This window comes from Phoxinus phoxinus (assembly GCF_949152265.1).
Source record: "Phoxinus phoxinus genome assembly, chromosome: 21".
In the NCBI taxonomy this organism is placed as follows: Eukaryota; Metazoa; Chordata; class Actinopteri; order Cypriniformes; family Leuciscidae; genus Phoxinus; species Phoxinus phoxinus.
The window spans coordinates 4,465,904-4,490,497 of NC_136896.1; the positions used below are offsets into that span (position 1 = coordinate 4,465,904).

At 37.1% G+C, this 24,594-nt stretch overlaps 1 long non-coding RNA gene across 3 annotated transcripts in view; it reads right to left on the reverse strand.

The window, feature by feature from the left end:
* LOC306989240 overlaps positions 1-24,594 on the reverse strand; it is a 43,179-nt gene that overhangs the window by 17,699 nt on the left and 886 nt on the right. Inside the window, exons 2-5 of one of the 3 annotated variants that reach the window (XR_013795604.1) lie at positions 22,518-22,662; positions 16,219-16,377; positions 10,714-10,739; positions 5,262-5,345 (exon numbers count right to left, since the gene is read on the reverse strand). This is a non-coding gene — a long non-coding RNA (uncharacterized lncRNA). Of the gene's footprint in view, positions 1-1,141; positions 1,359-5,261; positions 6,479-10,713; positions 10,939-16,218; positions 16,378-22,517; positions 22,663-24,594 lie in introns of those variants that run through there. The other 2 variants (XR_013795605.1, XR_013795606.1) reach the window with 2 other exon arrangements.

Below are 24,594 nucleotides of genomic sequence, written 5' to 3' on the forward strand. Positions count from 1 at the left end.
TTGTAATGTGCCTATATGGGCCATGTTTTTTTGCTTTATTTTAATGCTTTCCATTATCACTCTACAAAACTTAGACTTTCATTAACAATGGAAAATTTGACAAAGATGAAATTCAGCATGAAAGTTTTTGTTTGTTTGTTTTTAGCTAATGCAGATAAAACTACAGGAAAGTGCTGTATACCAACCAACAGTAATCTATGGGAGCTTGTTTATGCCACGGAACAAAATAAAATAGGTAATTGTGACTTTATCTTACAATTCAGATTTTTTCATCTTTTACATATTTTTTTCCACTCAGAATTGTGTGATATAAACTCGCAATTGTGCGTAATGAAGTTAGAATTTCGATTGTGTGATATATAGTCGCAATTGTGAGTAATAAAGTCAGAATTGCGTGATATATAGTCGCAATTGAGCGTAATAAAGTTAGAATTGTGTGATATAAACTCGCAATTGCATGTAATAAAGTCAGAATCGCGAGATATACAGTCACAATTGTGAGTAATAAAGTCAGAATTGCGTGATATGTAGTCACAATTGTGTAATAATAAAATTAGAATTTCGAGATATAAAGTCACAATTGCAAGAAAATGTCAGACCTTTTTCCCCCTCAGAATTTCCCTTGATAACTCGCAACTTCAACTTTATATCTCACAATTCTGAAAAAGCAGTCAGAAGGGATATAAACTTGCAATTGTGAAAAAAATAATAAGTCAGAATTGCAAGTTTATATGACTTCATAACTCACAACTTATGAGTTCATACCTTGCAATTCTGAGATAAAAAGTCAGAATTGTGAGATAAAAAGTAAATTCGCAATTATCATTTTTTTTTATTCCGTGGCAGAAACAAGCTTCCCTAGAAATACTTTCCAAGAATGTAGCATACATAAAATAAATTCCAAAAAAAAAACTAAATATTTCTTCATAAATTGCCAGTTTTTCATGTCAAAATTGAAATGACAGCATCCTTTCAAAACTATGTTTACTTAACTGTGATATTGTGCTATAAATAAATAAATTAAGACATATAATGGGGATATGAACATGTACTGCATATAAGGAATGACCATTCTGCTCTTCTGTTCAATACAACGTGAGTGGCAAACATGACAGAGAGCAGTTCCAGCCAGTGTTCTCACCCTTCATTAATGCCCTTAGACTTCTAGCGCTGGCTCCTGCTTTGGATTGCTGTCGAGGTGAAGTGCTTAGGCAAGAACAGAGTGATGGATGATCAGGGAGTAAAAAGGGGGACTTCTGGGCAGACGAGGGTGGGGGTGAATGATTCACAATTTCCCTCGTTCAAAGCCTTCTGTGATAATGATGCATCTCCTGCTGCAGCATCCTTTATTACTGCTACTAATAGAAACAACAATAATAAAAACAATAAAACTAATACAATAACACATACTAATAACCACCCTCCACATTACCGTCATCATTATAAACTTAATTTGCCTCATTAATTGTCAGGCATTATGCTGAAAATACACGGCTCTGGATGTTTTCCTTGCTTATAAACTGCGGTAATAATCTACAAATAGCTCTGTTATCGCTGCGAGGTGAAATTGTGCTGTAATATAATATTATTTGATATTTAAGGGTTTACTTTTATAGTGCACTTCTGTTTTTAAAATTAGGCCACAATGATTCCAGCATTATTGCGTAATAATCCAATGCAATATGTTTTATTGTATTTTTGCCAATTACATTACTCGCGGCCGAGTGCACCTGGATGTCACCTTTGAGGAGGTTGTTATAGGTTTATTATAAAGGTTTATTATTGCGGACCTGTTTACCTCCAGAAAATAATATTTTCTCCTGATAAGCAATTTTGTTTATTACTTTTAATGATTTCATTAGGTGGACGTCTCAAAGGTGGGCTGAGAGTTGAGTAGCTTGCTTGTCTTCCTTTTCAGAAAATACAAACACATGCACGGCACATGATGAAATTAACTATTAAAACTGCAAATATTAATAATACCAGACATCGTACCTGATAACAATACCATAATCAATGTTAATATAACAACACAATTTACTTAAAATCCATAACACACCACCCCAAAAGCAATAACGGTGTTTGTTGTCCTAAATAACAACTGAAGGATGTTAGTGATACACGATACATATGAGGGAGTAGCATTGTTTAGGTTGTTTTGTTGCTAAAATAATCAAGAAGATCCTATATGGAGAGAGAAAACTGTTGGCTTTTACATTCATCTAAAAGGCAATTGCTCAGTTGGCACATGCAGCCACAGAAAGTAGCGGCCTGCATGCTGGCATCGTTGCTTCATTACTGACACATTACTATACTGCAAATGATCAAGGTATATCAGAAGTCCATGCCGCAGACATGGAAAAACAAGAGAAAACAAGTGCTAAAATTATTACCTACTATAACAAAGCTAAATATTTGTGATTTATTGAAAATGTTGTGGTATATATGTATTGTGTCAAAATTAGGGCTGCCACTTAAACATTAATTATGTAGGATTAAGTAAAAAATGCACAATACATTTAAATTATGATATTCAATTATATTTGACCCTGGACCACAAAACAAGTCACATGGGTCAATTTTTTTTATTTATTGAGATTTATACATCATCTGAAAGCTGAATAAATAAGCTTTGTTAGGATATGACAATATTTGGTCAAGATACAACTATTGAAAATCTGCCTTTAAAGTTGTGCATTTATGGTCGCAATTGTGCTGCATTCACTCACAAAAAATAAATGTTTTATATATTTACAGTAGGAAATTTACAAAATATCCTCATGGAACATGATATTTACTTAATATCCTAATGATTTTTGGCATAAAATAAAAATTTATAATTTTGACCCATACAATGTATTGTTGGCTATTGCCACAAATATACCAGTGCGACTTATGACTGGTTTTGGCATCCAGGGTCACATATGGAAAAAAACATACAAATGTATTGACTTCTAATGTTAAATGCCATTAACAATTGTTAGTTAATTCATAAATTATTATATTACAGCGATTTCTAGCGATTGGCAACCCTAGTCAGCGAGTTACAGCGAATGGCCATCAATGGAAATAGATGCTTTCTGCCCCAGGATGTTCTGCCCCAACAGGGTCTAACTGCTGAAGTAGCCAAACTAGTCAAATTGACCCCCTGTAGATGCCAAATGGGCTACATCGACAACTATGTTTAATTAAGAACTGTTCTCTAACGGCAAAATCCAGTCAACAGCCACTGTATTAGTGCACAGCAAATGTAAATGCATCCATCATGGCTTTAAAGCTCTCCGCACCAGATTTGTTATGCTGCATAATATTTTCTGTAATAAAATCATCCACAGGCGCTTATCTAAACATGCACAAATTAATTTACATCTTATTTAAAGCCCCATATGTAAATATGACAAAGTGACGGAGCACCCTGTACATATACTGAGCATGTTCAGATTAGAATCATCCAGTTAAGCTATAAGCAACAGTAATTGTCGTTCAAAGCACCTTGTCACTTGACAGTCACGTTCAGTCAGGCGTATCGGCGCTCCATTGAAGTACCCTCCACTCAACGGCGTTCGGCTTCGTACAAAGAGCGATTGTGTTGGGTGCAGAGTGGTTTACATGCTGTCGCTTTGACTCTGCCAGCGGCTTCATGGGAAACCGACGTGGGGTTCTGCCAGCCGTTCTCCGCTGCTCGCTGTGATTCCGTTAAGCAGCCCAGGCATCATGCCATCACACTGTAAAGCCTCCTCTGCTCATTCTTTCCTTTTCTCTGAAAGAAAGTCTGTTGACCTCAGATAGACAGGCTGAAATTTCCAGAGCATTAAATCAGGCCTGCTACTCGATGCCTTCGTAGAGAGCTGACCCATGTAATCGCTATGCCGCACTGGAGTCATATTGTTTTTAAGGCGTCGTCTCGATGTGTGAGACGGGAACAGGCTTTCCCCAACAATGATGACGCGTGGAAGTGTGACAAGGCCCGGCTGTTGTAGTCCATGGTTCAAGCACTTCAGATTGGGAAAATGTCATAGTTTGGCCGAGAGCAAAGTGCAGTGGATAATCTTGTGTTGGCCTCTACTCCTGCCAAGAACGGGTGTTTAAAAAAGGCCACTGCACCACGTTTTACTTCCTGTGAAGCATGTACCTGAAACTGGCATTGCTAAAGTTTCGATACTTGGTCATTTGTTTGCTGCTGTACACGTAATAGTGTTGTGAGCGATTTGATATGGTGACTGCCAACTGGAAACCCAATTTTTCCCAATAATTTGCCATAGAGATTTTAAAAAAAAGTTCTAAACTCTTTACCATACCAAACATAAATTATATAAAAATAAATTAAATTCAAACCTACTACAGCAACGAACGCCAATCAAAAATGGTGGTACAAGAGCAAAACTATTGACTTACAGTCATTGATTAGGCATATTAAAACAAAATGGATACTCTGAATAATTATGATGTATATGTATAGCACACTTCGTCAGACAATCACTTAACTTCAGAGCTCATGGTAAGTCTTTGAAAGGTTTATATGCCAAAAAAAAAAAAAAAAAAAACCTCTGAATGAAGACACTGAATGGGGCTTTTAATTTTTGAATGCTACCGTTGTTATACTGCAGTAGATGATAGTATGGCAGCTATGACCTGCCAACTGACAACAATTTTCCTGAACCATAAAGTACAAGCATATGCTCACTAGATAAATATTATTACTTCTAGATAATATTTATATTGAAGAGAAAAGTTTACTTAAATTCTACTTTGTGAAAGTCTCATGTGTGTAAACAGCACAAAATGTGTGTAGTCAGATTATTTTCAACATCTATTTTGGTCATCAAAGAAACTAAATTATTGTAGTTGTTAAGAACCGAATCCCACTCCCTTAAGATTTATACCCAGAGGACAGCATTCAGTGTGAAGAAAACAGTTCATGCATTCTCTCTGAATGACGTATTGAAAATAATCCCATCCCAAGTGGGACTTCAGTTAGCACACAAGCAGGACCAATACGCACTTCCTTCTCCCTCCCTCTGTGTTTGTGTCTCTTTCCTGCACTTGAGCCGCATACAAAGAAAGGAATTAAAAGCAATGTTGGTTTGGAATGCGTTCCCAATTCCATACACCAAGGACTTGGCTAGATTAAGCGAATTCAGCGAAATAACTACTTAAGTCAGCAATATACTTGTGTCGGAAATTCTTCAACATCTTTTGGTTGAGTATATTCACGCTTGAGTGTTTACTTTAACCATTGTATTAAAGTGTATTGAGCCTACCTTTGATTCGTTGATTGAGATGAGCTGGTACTTTGATAACACATAGTGACCGCCATCGCAGGTGGTCATTCATAAGGACAACATCTGAAAAATAAAGACTTTTATGTGTATAACATCACATTACATTGACTATGAATACACTAAGCAATAGTTTTTAAAAAATGATACGTCTCTAAATGTAAAAGGTTTACATTTTAGATGCTGTCAATGCAGTCATATTATAACATACAATCACGGTACCATATACTTAAGAGCACAAATAAGATCCCATTGGATATCTTTAGAGAGAAAGACGATGGAAGAGAAACTCTCTCACTTTTCTGACTCTCTCCCATGGGTGAAGATGCTGTGAGCACAACACCCAATTCAAACCAGGACACTCCAGCACACCTTCACCGCACGGCTGGAGGGGGGTCGGGAGGGGTACGGCAATGATTTGATTAATAAAAGTCAGAAATTTACAGGCAGAAAATAATCTATAGATGTGATGGAGTGGAACATTTCTCATCAAACTGTGAAAATTCTCAGATCCCAGAAGAACCGCGGCTCGGCAAAGTTCCATCTGCGCAAATACGAGCTCTGAGGAACACAGACTTGAGCTCAAAATGAGAAATTTGATGGCACACGCGATGAGTGTCGCAAACCTAATTTTAACATCTGAAAGTAGATTGAATACCTCCATTCATTTTTGGATAATTTAAAACGCTTCAGACCGACTCATTTTTTTTTCTTCACAGGGCCAACTCCCCTGTGCAGCCACTCAAAATTGATGGAGAATCTAAAACAATTAAACGCAGCAGCAACATTAACCCATTTTCACACCACTCTGAAAGGGTTTACACTCTTTTCCCCCAATAATTTCAAATGTACAGTCATTTCCTTATTTTACATTTGTTTTTCTATTTGAAAGGGCAAAACCACAGTTAGTTAAATGTTACAGGTTAAGCGTGTCATTTCTGCACAACTAGCTAAAGTAAACACACAGCTCAGTCCCCAAATCATGCCATTGGCTGAGACAGTGTTGTTATGACCAGCCTTGTCAAGTGCCAGAGATACTATACATTTTGAGTAAAATATAAAACACAATTTTATAAAACAGAAGTCGTTTGAATCTGCTACGTAAAAAAAAAAAAGTAAAACAAATATGTAATGGTCAAATAAACGTTTTACATACAAATATGTAAAATATGTACACTACCATTCAATGTTTTGGGGTCAGTAAGATAGATTGGTTGATTTAAATTAACTGGTATCACTTTACTTGAAGGGGTGTGCATAAGACTGACATGACACCTTCATAATCATATGAAGGAGGGTTTATGCATGTTTATGACAACTGTCATTAAGTGTCATTCGCTCAATTATGACATTTGTAATGCAAATATGACATTGTTTGAGATGTCTTTGTTATGACAACTTGACATAAACCAATACATCATAACCTGTCAGTGTCTTTGTCATGACAACTTGACATTACCAAGACAACATAACCTGTCATAAACATGACAGAGCAGATGAATTATCAAACTTAAGTAACTATGGATTGAATTTGTCTTTAAAATGACATTTTAATGACAAATTCAATTTGTACCACTGTAGTTGAGGTCAATAAAAATATTCATGACACAGTTATACAATAATTTGACAGAGTATTAACACTTAATGACATTTTAATGACACACTCAATTTGTACCACTGTAGTTGAGGTCAAGAAAAACATTTATGACAGTTATAATCATGACAGACAATGTTAAAACCAATCACATGACAGTTTAATGTAATGTTAACCCATAAAGCTAAGTGGTTTCTTAAGTTTGATAATGTTTATGACATATTTATGACAATTTATGTTGTCTTGGTATTGGCAAGTTGTTATGACACTGACAGCTTATGATGTATTGGTTTATGTCCAGTTGTCATATCAAAGACATCTCAAACAATGTCATATGTCAGTTAAATTTCATAATTGAGCGAATGACACTTAATGACAGTTGTCATAAACATGCATAAACCATCTTTATATTCATGAAATGTGTTATGTCATGATTATGAAGGTGTCATGTCAGTCTTATGCACACCCCTTTAAGTAAAGTGTTACCGAAAAGTTTAAAAAAAGTATCTTATTTAGAACTTTCTATTCATCAAATAATCCTAAAAATCTAATTTTCGCACAATAATATTAAGCATTGATAATAATAATAATAATAAGAAGAAGAAGAAGAAGAAGAAGAAGAAGAAGAAGAAGAAGAAGAAGAAGAAGAAGAAGAAGAAGAAGAAGAAGAAGAAGAAGAAGAAGAAGAAGAAGAAGAAGAAGAAGAAGAAGAAGAAGAAGAAATAATGTTTCTTGAGCACCAAATAAGAATAATATAATGATTTCTGAAGGATCATGTGACTGAAGATTGGAGTGAATGATGCTGAAAATAGAGTTTTGATCACAGGAATAAATTCCATTTTAAAATATATTAAAATAGAAAACCGTGATTGTAATTTATAGTAATACTTTACAATGTATAATTTTTTTTTACTGTATTGTTTTTCAAAGAATTCAGCACTGGTGAGCATAATAGACTTCTTTAAAAACATTACAATAAATAAATTGATTCCAGACCCCAAACTTTTGAACAGAACAGGAGTGTACATTATAGAAACAATGTGTGCTGGAGTAAATACAACTATACATGCACACACTGTTCAGTTTGGTTTTTCAATTCTACATAACATCTCACATGATTCAGAGGGAGATAATATTTTTTATAAATATCACAAAAAATAAATGATGACTGTTTTATGACATTTCCTGAAGGGGAAAATGATTTTAAAGAGTCATGATATGACTCCAATTAATAGATACGCATCTCAAAGTACCAAATCCACAACCTGTTGAATAAATGTTGAATGTTGGTTGAACTATTCAACATCCAAGGCTTAATCCCCTAAAACTAGCAGTCTAGACGTGACATGGCATGGCCTATAGACTCAGTGAATACTACATTAGTCTAGGGAGACAGAGAAAGAGGCCTGTGCAGGGAAGAAAAAAAAAACACTATGAGATGAGAAACTGTCAGAGAAATCAATGTGCCCACACTTGCACACAAATCTCCAAGTGATCATTAGTTTGTATGCGAGCTCAGTCTCCATAAAAGACCTTGAGGATCCTTATTGTAATTCCAAATCGCTCAGGCAGGTATATTTATTTATATTTGGAAGGGGGAGCGGCAGCAGTCGGGACGACCCTTAACTCTCAGATACCCCAGCCACCCTGCAGCCACCTAGTAGCTGGATTACGCAGATCTGACAAGTATGCCCAGCGCTGTCAGATTTTGTGAAGTCGGGAATCTATTGCTGTAATTGACAATGCGTTGAGATGCTGAAAAGCTAATCATTCCAGATCACCCTTCTCTTCCATGTCAGCCTTCCGTAAGCCTTGCGGACAATGGCTAGAGGGCAGATACTCAAGTGCGGTGAATCGTAACAGTTTATTAGCTAGATTCGCTCAATACGGGGCACTGATGAAACTTTCTGCTCATAACGGTCGCTGCCGAATTATAATTTGGATCTAATTTAAATCACTCATGAATTGATAAAACTTTAAGAGGCCTCATGATGATGATTAGTCAACTGTTACGTGATATGTTTTCAGAAGGCTTTGGTTTTTTATTGTCATTTACATTCTGACAAATACAGTATACACTGTTTTGAGCTTCAACAAGAGCCAATGAGGTTAATTCTCGAGTTACGCAGCACGTTTGAGCTTCCACAAGAGCCAATGAGGCTCATTCTCATGTTACGCAGCACGTTTGAGCTTCCACAAGAGCCAATGAGGCTCATTCTCATGTTACGCAGCACGTTTGAGCTTCCACAAGAGCCAATGAGGTTAATTCTCGAGTTACGCATCACGTTTGAGCTTCCACAAGAGCCAATGAGGTTCATTCTTAAATACGCAGCACGTTTGAGCTTCCACAAGAGCCAATGAGGTTCATTCTCGAGTTACTCGGCACGTTTGAGCTTCCGCAAGAACCAGTGAGTTTAATTCTCGTGTTACGCAGCACGTTTGAGCTTCAGCAAGAACCAATGAGGTTCATTCGCGTGTTACGCAGCACATTTGAGCTTCCACAAGAGCCAATGAGGTTCATTCTCGTGTTACGCAGCACATTTGAGCTTCCACAAGAGCCAATGAGGTTCATTCTCGAGTTATGAGAATAATTCATGTCAATGCTCAAATTCTTTATAAGCTTCCACAAGAACCAATGAGGTTTGTTCTCACGCGTCAAGCAGGTTCGGTTGAGCTTTAAATGTGAATAAAAGCCTTTATTGGTTCTTGCAGAAGCTCAACCGTGCTGCGTAACACGAGAATGAACCTCATTGGTTCTTGTATATATGTTTATACGTGAATAAAAGCCTAAATTCAATCTGTTCATCATATAAAGCGAACAAGTCTCTTCAGAAAATGTTGACTAAACCACTCAATTCATATGGATTAGTTTTGCGTCAAAGTGGTAGTTGCATAGCTGTCAATTGAGGGACAGAAATCTCTTAGATTTCAATAAAAATATCCTAATTTGTGTTCCGAAGATGAACGAAAGTCTTACAGGTTTGGAACGACATGAGGGTGAGTAAATGATGACAGAATTATAGTTTTTTGGGTGAACGATCCCTGTAACTCAAGATTGGTAAAATAACAAAAAACACTTTTGGCGAAAGTCTTAAATACATCTACAGTCTACATCGCTCAGTATCTCTGGATGAGAGCAATGATATAGGCCTGTCTTTTTCATTACAATGCATAGAAATGTTGAAAAACAAAGCCATGATTCTGATCTACCTCATTCTCACCTGACACTTTTTTTCTTTCGCTCTCCCCCACACTCTTTCGCTCTCTATCCGGGAGTTTAATTTCTGTGATAAGCTTCAGTAAGCAAATGCAAATGTGTTTAATGATTTGCATCACTAGATCATTTCTGGGTTTAATATGCTTTGGTATTCTGGTCAAGGACCCAAATTTGATTTGGAGGCCTTTGCTAGCTCCCAAAGACAGACCTAATCGCATATGCCATATTAGCATGGGCCAAAATGAGGAAGAAATTACACAATAGGTCCCCAATGATCAAATCATTCCACACGTAGGTTACTCCATGCTACCACAGCTTATAAACCTACCACCACCGTTTAATGCAATTTTATTCAGCTCAGAGCTAAATTGTAAAAATTCACTCCAACTGCACTTTTTATGGGACACTGTTACTGGGAGTGTGCTCACAATTACAATTTGCTTAAAGGAATAGCCCCCCAATAATTGTCATAATTTGCTCACCATTATGTTGCTCCAAATCCATGAAAAACAAAAACATGCACATTCAATCATCTCATTCACATAACAGAAGCAAATAATGAACAGAAACTGTTAAGCTTCAAACAGAACACAATTATGCAATGGGCAATGGTGACATTATACCTGGAACAATGCATGCTTTTTGAGAACTGCAAAAAAAGAGAGAACATAATCAGTCAATACTGTCTGTTCCTCACACTAAGCATGCATTTTAAATATATTAAAATAGAACACACATATTTTGAACTGTAATATTACACAACATTAATGTTTTTTACAGCATTTTTGATCAAATAAATGCAGCCTCGCTGTGCATAAGAGAATTATTTCAAAAACATTAAAAACCATACAATCATATTATAATAACAAAAATAAGGGTGATCAGGATAGATTTGGCCTTTTTATGTTGTTGAGAAAAGTCACCCAGTGGATGGTAAAGCACTCTGTTTTGGGTACAGAAAGGTCAGTTGTTAAAATAGACTCCTTCTGACATTATGTGGCTAAAGGTGTTTTAATTAATCACTGTGAAACTGTCACAGTGCAAAGAGTTAACGAGCTACTGAGGCCCGACCCGAGGCTCCCTACTGAAATGAATCTGGAGAAACCATTTTGACCAAGTCTATAAACTTACAGCACAAAATTTTCTAATGACCTTTCTGACACTGTTCACATCACAATAGATCTGCAGACATCAACATATGACAATTTGGCTTTAAGGATTATTTTGCTATCTTCCTTGTGACATTGCTCCAGCATTGGCAAATCAAACATTAAAGGAAATATGCCAAGTAAGCATGATACATCAGCCATGTAATTTTTATTAACCACAGCGTAATGCATACTTAATGTCTGTTTTTTGCTACATTGACTTAGGGTATGGATTGCTTAACAAACATCATACTGCCCTTTTATAATTAAACTGAAATAATACTGATTAAAATGCCATGCAACACCCTTCTTGAGTTTGTTACATTAGTTTGGATCATTAACTCTGGAAAAGCTTATGTTGACAGACATCAGGAAGGCGGTAATGGAAAGGCCTGCCCCGACCCCAGAGCCGTGACGCGCTATAGCTGAAATATGGAAGAAACAGTTGATTCTGGAAATACTTCCACAGATGGTACGTGGTTCTGGCGGACATATGAAATGCCACATGGCACCGCCAAGCCGTACGTAACTTATGAAAGCAAACACACACGTCTGACACTACATGAGAATTCACAGTATATACCACCTCAGAGTGGAGTAGCTGTTTAGCTATCAGAATCATTATTAAACCTTGAAATTTAATATACACGATTATGCAATGCATTGTCAATGGTTTTGTAAGATACACAAAAGATCATCAGATATCTAAAAGAAAAAACAACTATGAAGAAATATTTTACATAAAAGCAATTATATATATTTTTTTTTTTGTGGCCATTATTCTCATGACAATTAAACACATTTCTGCCAAATGTTTTACTTTTCTCATTAATTTGATCCATCTACGGTATCTATCTACAGTATCTATCTATCTATCTATCATGCCTCTCAGCAGATTTATATAACTAAAATTGAATGAAGTTTTTTTTTGAAAACATGTAAGATTTTTGATTTTTAATTGGCAAAAAAGGCCATAAAACAAATATTAGGCTTACGTATTGGCTGAAAGATGGGATCCCCCCAAGTTTCCCCACAAGGAAAAGGATGTCGGATATTGCTATCTTTGTGGGGACACACACACACCCACACTGGCCCTAAACAAATGCAGAATATAAGTTGTCTTTCTTTCTGAATTTGGTGCAAATTGACAGGTTTCATGAGATTCACTAACTCACTAACTTTTGTTTTCTTGTAGCTGAAAGCATTATCAAGTTAATCAAAATCTGTAAACGAAGAGGAATATGAATGAGAATGAGACGCAGGGTTGAGTTTTGTGTGGTTTTCTGCATGCACAGATGTGTTGTAGGCCCAAACACAGGTCAAACGGGCATCCAGAAGAACACCTAATCACCACAAAGAACAAAGCAGGAAGCTGAATTAGATCTACACACACTAGATGCTTCTGTCTAGTCTGAAGCCACACCAATCATAAAGCTGTACAGCGACTACAGTAAGTTTGTAGTATCACCAGCACACCTATATTACAGCCCTCACGCTATTCCCAGTGTCCAGGGACAAATAAAACTGCTGAGAGAAGATGATGTTGGGGCTGAGGATATACAGGACCACGAGTGTGTGTGTGTGTTTGTGTGATAGATGGGGGGAAATGTGCATGGTTCAACACTATCACAGTCATTACACATATCTGGCCCGTGTAGCAGAAAAGCAAAAAAGAGAAACCCTGCACTTTACATTGTCACTAGCATTTCTGTCTTTAACAAGACTGCTGGGTGGCTTCTAGCAGAGACCATTTATATTGCCCACTGAATAGGAAGGATCCTTATGAGGGAAATCAGTTTGGATCTGTTGGAAATACACCTAGAAGCAAGAGAAAAAGCATAGCCAGGATGCGATTTGTTTCAACATGTAAGCAGGATATCGCAAACCAAAAAATTGTAAGAACACGGCGGGAGACCAGAAACTAAAGGGTGTATTAGTCTGTGTGTTGTTGTTTTCAGTTCAGGGGTTGCTTTTATTGTTGCTGTGATACCATACAAATCACCGCTATATCACAAAATGTCCCCGGTCAAAATTGGCTGGAGGCAAGTGATATCTCCGAGTAAACAGTATATGAAGACCATATCTTAAAATGATAGATCACCTCATTTTCCTGTGACAGAGGTCTTTCCTGCCACAAACATCCGTCACTGAAACTTCAATTCACAGATGGAGAGAGAGAGAGAGAGAGAGAGAGAGAGAGAGAGAGAGAGAGAGAGAGAGAGAGAGAGAGAGAGAGAGAGAGAGAGAGAGAGAGAGAGAGAGAGAGAGAGAGAGAGAGAGAGAGAGAGAGAGAGAGAGAGAGAGGCACTGTTTCAAAACATAGTGAGCTGACTACATAGGCAACATTTTAAGGCATCAGTTACTTTTTTTTTGTCAGATTCTTAGCATTACATGTATCCATCAGAGAAAAGGACTCCCACAATACACTGCAACAAGCTCAGAAAAAAAATAAAAAATGACGTAAAAAAATATATAATTTATAACGGTATATTAACATAACTCATTTTAATATACAACAAATGTTATATATAAACTATCAAATAACTAAAAAGTTCATATTAATTAAATTGACTGTTTTACTCAATATTTGTTTGAGAGTATTGCGGCAAAAGATGAGCAGTCAACTATTGGAATCTATTGTGATTTGAGTTTCTCTAGTTGCTCATAATCGGTCACTTTTTTTGCCTAAGAAGACAGTTGCCTATGTAGGCTGTAGACAACAAGGCTGCGCTTTTGAATAGAGGCGTTATGTTTGCATGCTGGCTTATAACTAGTTAAACCAACTATTTACAAGCTTGTTCAGCTTCATCAGAAAAAAAAATGCAATTGGTAGACATTTCAGACATAATTAGTCAAGCTCAAATTAAAGAGCACTTAAACAAAAAGTGAGTCAGACAATCTCTTGATACCTAAACATTCAGATTCACTACAAATATAAAAAAAGAAAAAAAAGAAGCCATAGCATCATCCAATGAAATTTAAATCAGAGCCACATTTCACACACAGCCTGGAAACTTGCAAGGGTCTGATTCTTCATCAGCTTAAAGAGGATCTTCAAATTATTCCGCCTCCTTCATCTGACATATCCTTCTAATTCAATCTCTCTGACAAGCTTCAAAAGACAATTTCTTTTAACTGATACCAGAAACACTAACTGTAATAAAGATTTCTGCATCTAATGAGGCCCTGAAGGGCAGTGTCAGATTTATAGATTTATTGAAGTTCGGCAACATTATTTTCAGGCCAATAGACTCCCTACTTGACTTCCTGTGCTTACAATGATTTGGGACCGTTGGAAAAAAAAGGGCCACATTCTGTTTACAGCGCACACAGCGTTTGATGTATGGGCCGACCTTATTGCAAATGAGCACTACATAATTGTGTAGGAAAGGGAGGAAGGAAAAACACATCAGAACCGTTTTTCATTTTGTTCCCGTATGAAAAATTCAAAAGACTGGAAATCAAGGTTCAACGAGTTTGGGCAGGATATTATTTTCCAATATTTCGATCAATTTATCTGTCATCCAATGCTGGCGAGTGAAGGCGCCAGCAGAGGCAATTTAGCCGGTGAGGTCCGAGGCGGAGATGTTTTTAGAGCTCCGTGTCACATGCTAGAGGAGCGCCCGAGTCGTTTGATTTCAGGAGTATTGGGGAGAGATCCTGATATCAATCACTCAGACTCACTCCCAGATAACGCCACTTATTTCCAGTGTGCTTTTTTTCCTGTTTCGATGGAATTATGAGGGTACGGTGGATAACACAGGGGTTAAATTATGTATGTTTGTTTATTTATAACATCTACGAATATGTAAATGTCCTGTATGTCCATTTTGTGGCCTTTTGGTAATCCTATCGTGTCTACTACGTCCCTAAAACTACCTACTTGTTCTACATCACTGCACTAAAAATACATACATGGACAACATTTGACAGATCAAAGTGCCATCATCAGATTATGTGACACGCACCTTAAAGGGATAGTTCACCCAGAAAGGAAAATTCTGTCATCATGTACTCAACCTCATGTTATTCCACACCTGAAAGACCTCCTTTCTTTATAACACAAAAGAAGACATTTGGGAGAACATTGGGGTAGAAACAACTTTAAAGAATAGTGAATTTCACTGTATGAACTAAACAAAAAAATCTGATTATTAGACTATAGCCACATGTTTTCAAAAACTTCCACTTTGAAACCTACTTTAAAGTTTACGTTCTCAGGCCACCAAACCGCGTCATGTAAATGAACAGTCAGAACGCCTTACAAGTTTTCTGTTTTCTGTTGAAAACGGTCTTATGCAACGGCTACTAAGTTAATAACTAATCATTTTTACAATGGAAATGAATCAATTAAAAACTTAAGCTACAACTACTTTCTTCTAGATGTGCTGTACAGTCAAAACAATATTTGTTGCATTAATTTCCTATTATCAATGTAAAGCTGCTTTGAAACAATCTGTATTGTAAAAAGCGCTAAATAGATGACTACAATGCTTTACAGAAGAAGGTTGGGAACAACATGTGAAAACGATGACAGAACCTTACTTTCTGGGTGAACTATCCCTTTAAATACAGTTAATACAGGAGATTATAACTAAAATAATAAGAGTTCTTGATTGAAATCAGCAATAGCAATGTATACATGTATCAAAATCCCCTTTTAGTCACGATTGTACTGAGGGAGTCAGAGGATATAGAAAAGCACTTATAATACCTCTAAAACCTGCTTGGACAAGCCGGGTTTGAATCCAAATAGCCAATAAACGCACACCTGGGACTGCATGCTAATTAAATCCTATGATAATGTGGCAAGTTGGTACAAACCAAACTTGTTTGCAGTATTTTGCTAATTGGTATAACTATATGGATATATACACTATAAGGGATCTGTATTCAGATCTCATCTGCATTCTTTATCAGTGCATATGCCATAGTAGATGTCATCACACATAAACTGACAAGATTAAAGGAAAACATGACCTTGCATCATTTATCCTCAGGACAGAAACGCAAGCGTGTGGTTGCAGGAGGACAGTCACGGCGTTGTGTTGTTCGCCGCATCCGCGTGCGTCTGTTTGTGCTATCCCGTCTCTGGGAAATGGAGGGAACCAAATTAATTCGGTCCATCTGTGTCATCTCCTGTAACACATGTGAAAAACTAATTAGACTTTCAAGTGTTTCTTTTAAAACAAACATGACCTTACAACCATCAAATATGAAAATGTTCCACGAACAAAACAAAAAAAAGAATTTAATTGATTAATAGAAAAATGTGTTTTGATACAACCAGGCTTAAATATTCCAGCATAGGACCGTGTCTTATTAACATAGCACGCATAAACAATAAACATGCCCCCTCATTTGCATATAAATATAAACAATTCATTGGCGTATCAGGATTCCAGTCACACATACACGGTGCTATCAGCTTAAATTTCTAAGTGGCAAGGGCTGACAAACAATGATTATTTTTTTTATAGGCTAAGGATTCAGCTTTTTGTCTGGCTAAAGCTACCCCTGATTTTATGCACATTGTTTTTAGTTAATGATTCTCAGCTGCTTGTTGTGCCTCTGATAGCATGAAAACCTACCATATGCTCCGCCAAAAGACAAATGATTAGCAAATGAAATTCTGGACAGCTGTCTGACTGAAAGTGTTTGGTTGATAGCATTCTGCTATCATAATTAGCTTAAGCTTTGGGTTAATTAACTTTCTACCTGGATATGCATAATAATAGCTCAAAGTGTGCGCGTGTGAGAGAGAGACGGGAGCGAAAGAAAGAGAAAGCGCACAGCTTCCATCACATCAACAACAGCGCCAGCTTTTTATTCGCCATTTCAAGAGCATATTAGAATTTAGAGAGTGATTAATCCTGGGAATATTGTGGAATACAGTAGATTTTATTTGCACGGTAGATAATGCTGAAACAATCGGAATCTATTATATGGAAGAATGCCATTTTCCAGTTGTAATTAAAGTTTCTGAAAGCAATCACTGATTTTAACTGCTTTTGTTGGTGGAGAGAGGCGCTCTGGCGGGCTTGTAAGGAAGAAACGCACAAAAGACGCCTTAAAATGTGACTAAAATAGGAGCGGCGCATATCAAATGTGTTTTACCAATGTAAAATATGTTCAAGCATATCAATGATGTGAGCCTTTGTTAGCATCACAGAGCTGGGATGTCGAGTTTCTTTCCTTCAAACTCTCTGCTCTTTTTGTGCTATTTAGCGTGAATTAAAAAGACTACTTAAAGAAAAATGTGTTAAGCTCTATTGACAGCATCCAGGACATGCCTGTAAAATAAAGTACAGTGTACAATAATGCACTTACAATTAGTGATGCATCAACATTTAGCATAAAATATTTTTGAAGGGCCAAAGCAATGTTTCAAAGACTGAAACAATGTTTAATTAGCACTTCTATTTCATGCACAAAAAATAATAACAGGTAAAGATTAACCAAAAAGGATGCTAAATCAGCAATATGTAAAATTAGTTGAAAAACTAGATGCCGAGTTCAATTGGCCAAACTTTATTTTTTTTTTTTTTTTTTGACTAAATGGAAACTTTAATTTAGCTTTCTGTGTTTCTGTAAAAAAAAAAAAAAACTTTTCCATTGCATTACTCTGCTTCATTTACTATACGTGGAACCATCAATATGCAAATTAGTCCCCACCTTCTTTCAATCACAACAGCTCAGACTACCTGACCCACTTGGCCAGCTTTACTGTAGTAAACGCTACACAATGACAAGTGGAAATATTGGTTTAATTCAACCTTATCTGTGTGAACCAGAAACTGATTCAGAAGAAGAAGAGGAAGAGTGGGGTACATGTGGATGTATCAGAATGACAATGCGTTTTATGTATCGATCTCTACAACGCCGAACACATAGTGGTAATTGATATGAATTGCCATTGGGTTGACTATATTATCAAACAGCTAACAATTGGTTGCTAATGTTACACACACCATGTTCAGACAGCTGCCTTCTAAATAGGCATCCTTAGAAACACTTTGACCATTATGGAAAGTTTGTGACGGTAGGAAACGGGAGGTTTGAAACCACGTTTTTGAGAGTCTTCCGTTCACTGCCATTTTAAGCAGAAAATACTAAGCAATGGTGTTGACCGAAACATTTGCACATAGTTTGTCTTAAAGCACATTAAAAACACCACATAGACATATAAACAACATTAAAATTTTGATTTTTACCACAGGGGGTCTTAAAATTCTACTGAACATGGTCATAACTATGAATCAGACAGGTTTATTATGTTTTGAATGCTCGTTAGTTTGGTCATGAAGATTCAAACGCTCAATGTGACTCCTCATTCATAAAGCATCTTCTCATGCTTTCACTGACGTACCGCAGGTTCATTTTTGGGACCTTTGCGGTTTGTAAATCAATTTTCAGAAGGCAGAAGGGAGGCCTGTGTCCCTCTCCGCTCTTGTTTGCATGATTTACCAAAGCTCACAGTAAGACGCTTGTCATGTTAAGGGGACGCTGAGGGACGCGCAGGTCAGCGGGCTGGATTGTGAATTTTTTTTTTTTTGGGGGGGGTTACATGTCCCAGAGCACCACAGATCCACAGAGCTTGAGATCACTGCACTTAATTCTTCGGAATAAGTCGTGCTTGTGAACAACATACTTAAGATACATTGCCTCCTTCTGAAAGAGAGGTATGAAGGGTGAGAGAAAGAATACAAAAGAGAACAGGGAGGTACAATTTAATTTCCCACCAGAGAGATAAATTGTGTTCCGAATCTGTAGTTTGTTGTTCACAAATTCTCTCAAGCTGGTTTGTCCTGGATCAGTTTTTCTGCAAGAACTACCTTGGTCAAGTCAAGATGATTTCATTGGACACTCAAAATTACATTTCGACAAATGTCGGAAAGCACTATATTTAGGGGTGTGACGAGATTCCGTGCCACGGAACAAGGGAACAATTTAGTGGGTTTACAAGAAAACAACAACTTGTGTGTAAAATGTGTAGTAGTTATAGACCCTAAAAAATATAATTAAATATTCCACATACCAGTCATCAGACAATTAAACACACTCAGTCTATGCATCAGCCATATTATCTTAATGTAAAATATTAAATAAATAAAGAATAACAGCCTATAAGGTTGATCTCTCACTCTTGAGACGTGAGGACACATCAGTCAGGAGACGACATCCCATAATATCAAAGCGAGTTCCCAAAGTCCTTCTGCCTCTCTGCAAAACCTACAAACCCTCATGATTCATTAAAACTTCAGTATATTGCAAGACAGGTGAAAATGTCACTTTTATTTATTCTCCTCTCCTCGTGTCTTTCTATTCAGGTGAGTTCAAATAAATGTCAGAACTTGTATTCCGGTATGTAGGAGAAACCAGCGTTTAATGAGTTAAAAGTAGCTTAAAGATATGCGTATGGTCACAGGAGGCTGTGCTGGTTGTTGTACTTTACATTTACATATCGATTAGTGTGATTAGCACCCGCTCGACTCCAATGCACCATGGCAAACGCCTGTAATTGAACATGTGTGCTGACATTCATTTTATTTGTCTTTGATTCATCTTTAATAAAGCGCTCTCAAACCCTCTTGACTCGGGCGACCCGGCTCTCCTCTCTGTTTCAGAGTTCTCATATGCACAGTGTCTATGAATTTCAAGCGCAGTCTTGCGGGAGCTCACCTATGCGTGCTGGAGATTTCATTTACCTGTATGCCGAATAAACCGCCATCATACTCCTCTCTCTCTCTCTCTCTCTCTCTCTCCTTTTTCCCGGCCGCTTGAGACCTGCACGGATTTTACAGGACCACACAATCATCCAGAGGGAAGCCTGAAATGCAGCCACTCTGAGGGACGATATTGCCTGCAGTGTGGGCCTGACCCATGATGCAATGCAGAGGCCTTAAAGAAACACCATTTTTCTGACTGTCAAGAAGTATTTTAATTCTGAATTTGTTCTGGACTCTTTTTGTCCCCCCGCATGACTGTCATCACACTGATAGCTCAATTGTAAAACCTAGCAAACTGCCCTACACAGCATTTTTAAGGCACATGAAGGCTATTGCAAAAAGTTCCCACATATTTTGTCAAATTATTACTTTTGGATGATTTTTGGCAATCATTTTATAGACCAGAAAAGTAGACTGTAGTTTTCTGTAACTATTAAATATTTTAGTCACGTTACAATGGACATTTACATGATTAAGTTTTTACAGGATTGGAAATCCCTATTTTAAAATTCTCCAATATGTCCAGGTGTTCAATGAGCCTTAGGAAGAAGTAATATTTTCCTTTGTATTAAGATTTTGGAAATATTTTAAATATTGAATTTGTACCGATTACTTTATTATCCCCATGGGGAAATTTTTGGTTGCTTATGTTTCAACATGCGTACACACAAAGAACCAACAATGTACATAAATCTAAAATTCCTAAATCTCCGACCCGATGGTAATCTCTCAAACGTATTATAATATATGATTATTATTTATATACTTTATTAATATTTTGAATTAGATTGTATTTTGTATTTCCAGTTTCATTTAATTATAGTTTAAAAAAATATATATTTTTGTATTCGTTTTTATTATATTTTTACTTAGCCTTATTTTATTTCTGTATTAGTTTAGTAATGATTTTAGTATTTCAACGTACACTTATTCTATTTCATTTCTAATTTCAACTCTAAGTTTAAGTTTTCCATCTAATATTTATATTTTATTTTGGCTTTATTTCAATTAACAAAAGGTAAAGTAGTTTTAGTTTACAACAACTAACAACACTGATGGTTTTAAATATGGTCCGATGTCTGTGTAATGTTTCATTAATTAAAGTATCACAGCATTAGCTATGCTAATAAATTCTGGAATCAATTGTAAGTCGAGTCTCTGGTACACTTGATGCTGGCTTTGTAGGCCGTTCCAAATCAGTCCCTTTTAAATTCAGATGCTGTCTATGTAGGCCGTAGACAGCCAGGCATCTCACCATCGCTGACTGACATCTAGTTATTCTGATGTGGATTGTACTATATATAAAACAATTTCAACTCTTAGCACAACACTTAAACTAACTAGTACAATAATAAATGTTAATCAAAGAGCGAAACAAACAAATCAAGCATTAAATAAACAACAAAAACACATTTAAAAGTTTTCTTTCCCAGGGTGATGCATGCTGTTTACTGCGGTGAAGCAGGATAACAGTTTCCACTCAAACAAAACTCTAATAGAGCTGGATAATGCCTTTCTCCGATATCCTTCAACTAAAGAGGGATACGCGTCAATTATAATGGCAGCCGGCGCTTAGCGCTTATCTGCAGCAGCCACTAAACATGGATTTGGAGAGCAGCTTTAGGAAAGGAGGGGGAACTGCCTTTGCACCCAAAACTCAGGGGGGAATTACAGTAATTTCCCATCAACTATGACTGTGTAAGTGCACGTGGGTCTTAGCTTTGGGTTCGACTGCTGGTATTTGTGCATGTTAGAGATTACCTTCCCTTAAGAGTAATCAAGGTGTGAGCCGGTGGGGTGGGCCGTACCGAGTGTGTAATACGGAGGTCTTCACGGTGGGATTTGTAAGGCAATTGTGCTGCTGACACGGGCAAGACTTAAAGCAACATGCCTGGCTTCCTCCCCTATTCACGACGTTCTTTATGCGCCCCACAAATCAGGTCTCATTAACGCTGTCTGTTAGCACAGGGACAGGAGGTCCTGAGAGGACATGTTCCCTGTCCAGGTCAGCTGCTGGGGAACAATAGATGGACGTGTCTTTATTAGACTGCGGATTGCGGTGTTTGAGCTTGGATCATTATGTGTTTTATTAGAGTAAAGATCGGGCGAGTCACACGAAAAGACCATTAAGATTATTTGCACATTAATTAAGCACATACTGCCCCCAAAATCTCATTACTCTTTAGAAAAAAGGAAGAGAAAAAGAGAAAAAAATTGTCTTGTTTTTCCAGTATATATATTGAAATACAGCACATATATATATAAAACGACCTTTTTTTATATACCTTATTTCTTTCTTTTTTTTATGTGGTCTAACAATGTTTTTATTTTATTTTTTATAAAATATTATATTTGTTTGACCTGACCTGAGTATTAGGACCACTATAGAGACATTTTATGTGGTTATTCTTTCATTAACAGGTCTACATTTCATATTCAGCAAAGGTCTGGCAAATATTTTTTACTCTTTATTCATGCGTTTATGATCTTTAAATGATTAACCAAACCAAACGGTTGTTTCTCTATCTGGAGAAGGATCAGTGGGTTAACCTGGTGCAAAGGGTCATGGCCTGCAGCTACAAGTCCATTTCTCCTCAAACGAATCCCGGCTGTCATTCGTGGATCTTCACATCTGACTCTTTCCCAGAGAATGCCATCACCTACAGTCCATCAAACATCCGCTGCTCGCCTCCCTCTGAAATTTCAAGTGCAGAAGATGCAGAATTAGAAACATGCTTGATGTTGCAACACGAGTGAGAATGGTGGTATGCTGATGACAGAACAATTCCATTTTTGACAGTTTAATTTGCCCCCTCCTCTTTTTTTTGCGATGGACAAGAGCAAAAGGAGAGAGAGTGCCGAGCCTTCTGCCCCCTGCACAAAGTGTGTCAAGTGCTGGGCGGCAAAAAAAACCTGACACTCTCCACCCGAAACGATGAAAAGAAAATCGAATATATCAAGAGTGGTGATGTCACATAACCTTATATATATTACAAAGAAAAAAAAAGGCTACACTCAAAATAGGCCTGACAACTATCATGAATCTAATATCATAAAAAACTAGATGCGCAAGCTAGAGGTGGAGTTCACAGCTATGATGGAAAGAGAGAATGAAAGACGGAGTGTCAGTGCTGCACCATCAAATCCCACAGCGCCTCAGAAAAATGCATACAGTGGCCGGTTAAGAAACTACTGGATGTTTATCAATCTGTGAGTGATGCGGTTGCTCTAGACGGGTTATTCACCTTCTAACAGAAACTGGAAAGTGGAAGAAATAACAAAAATATTATCTCCAAAGTTCCAGGAGTAACTTCCATGCACATTTAGGGGAGATACTAACTAAAGATGCCACTAACATGTTTTTACAAACAACAAGCACAATTCCTTTTAAGGCAAGGTAGTTCACTTGGTGGCCATCTTGGAAACACCTCAGATTGCTCAAATACAGCTCATATTACATTGGATGGAATGAGACCAATTACCAAAAACTGCTTGTCAAGATTACATTTTCTCAATCACTTTGGCTTTATTCAAAAATATGTTTTCCCCCTCAAAACAATACGTTCAGATCTCTGAAAAGTTAGTTTCTTGTTCATACCAGATTTGAATTTCTTATTAATTTGAGCAAATTGTAAATGTTGGCACAAGTGTGAAAAAGAGATTTGCAGAGAATCTGTCAAAACTGTAATGTGTTCTGTAACACATTGTACATGTAACACAACTCTGCAATGTCTTTTACTGTGTACTACACTTTTCTCCAGTAAAATATTACACAGTACGGTTGAAATCTGTATCTAAAAAGCTGAGAGTAATGCATTTAGCTAGACAAAACAGTTTTGTATATAAACATTGCCAGGGTCGACTACGGTGATATTATTATTATTTTTTTTACCAGTATCGCTCACAATATAACAAAAACCTTTTAATTTTTTTGCTGGCACTGGCTAATTTACTGACATGATAACTATGTTTTGAAGCATGAGTTAGGCTGAATGTTTTTGGTGAGTTAGGTGACTACATTTCACAGACATGCAATAGAGTTGTGATGTCCCAAAAAACACTTGGTTTTCTCGTCCAAAAAGTCAGAATTAATTAAAGTTATATTATTATTGTAAAATGATCAGCAATTTATTTGCCATTTTAAATGAAAATGTATGATTGCATTAACATCCTGTATGGGTCTCTTTCTTGAACACCCGTCTTTTTTTCTCACTGCTATTTGAGTTTGACATTACCAGCGTCCCTAGAAGGCAAATGTGTAGAGTAGCAGATGTAGCGCTGATGTAAGTCATCACAGCTCTTTTGTCATATCCTTCCCTCCCCCCCACTCTCCGGCTCTGGGTTAATTAGACCGGCGAATGTGCGTGCAGGTTATCCGGGAACACTTTCCCCTCTGACATTTACCCACTCTCCAGCCTGAGGAGCATGTTTGATATGGGGCCCGTCTCCTCCAACCGGCCCCTTGTTTGCCAGGCCTGTGGTGCGCTTGAATCTAATTGAACCTCATGAATAGAACAGAGGTGTCAACACGTCGAGATCTGGGGTCAAGTGCTCGGGGTGTGACTTTATCACACATAAGAAGAGAGGAGAGCAAAAAGTGCAAGCTAATCAATTTTGGCATACCAGA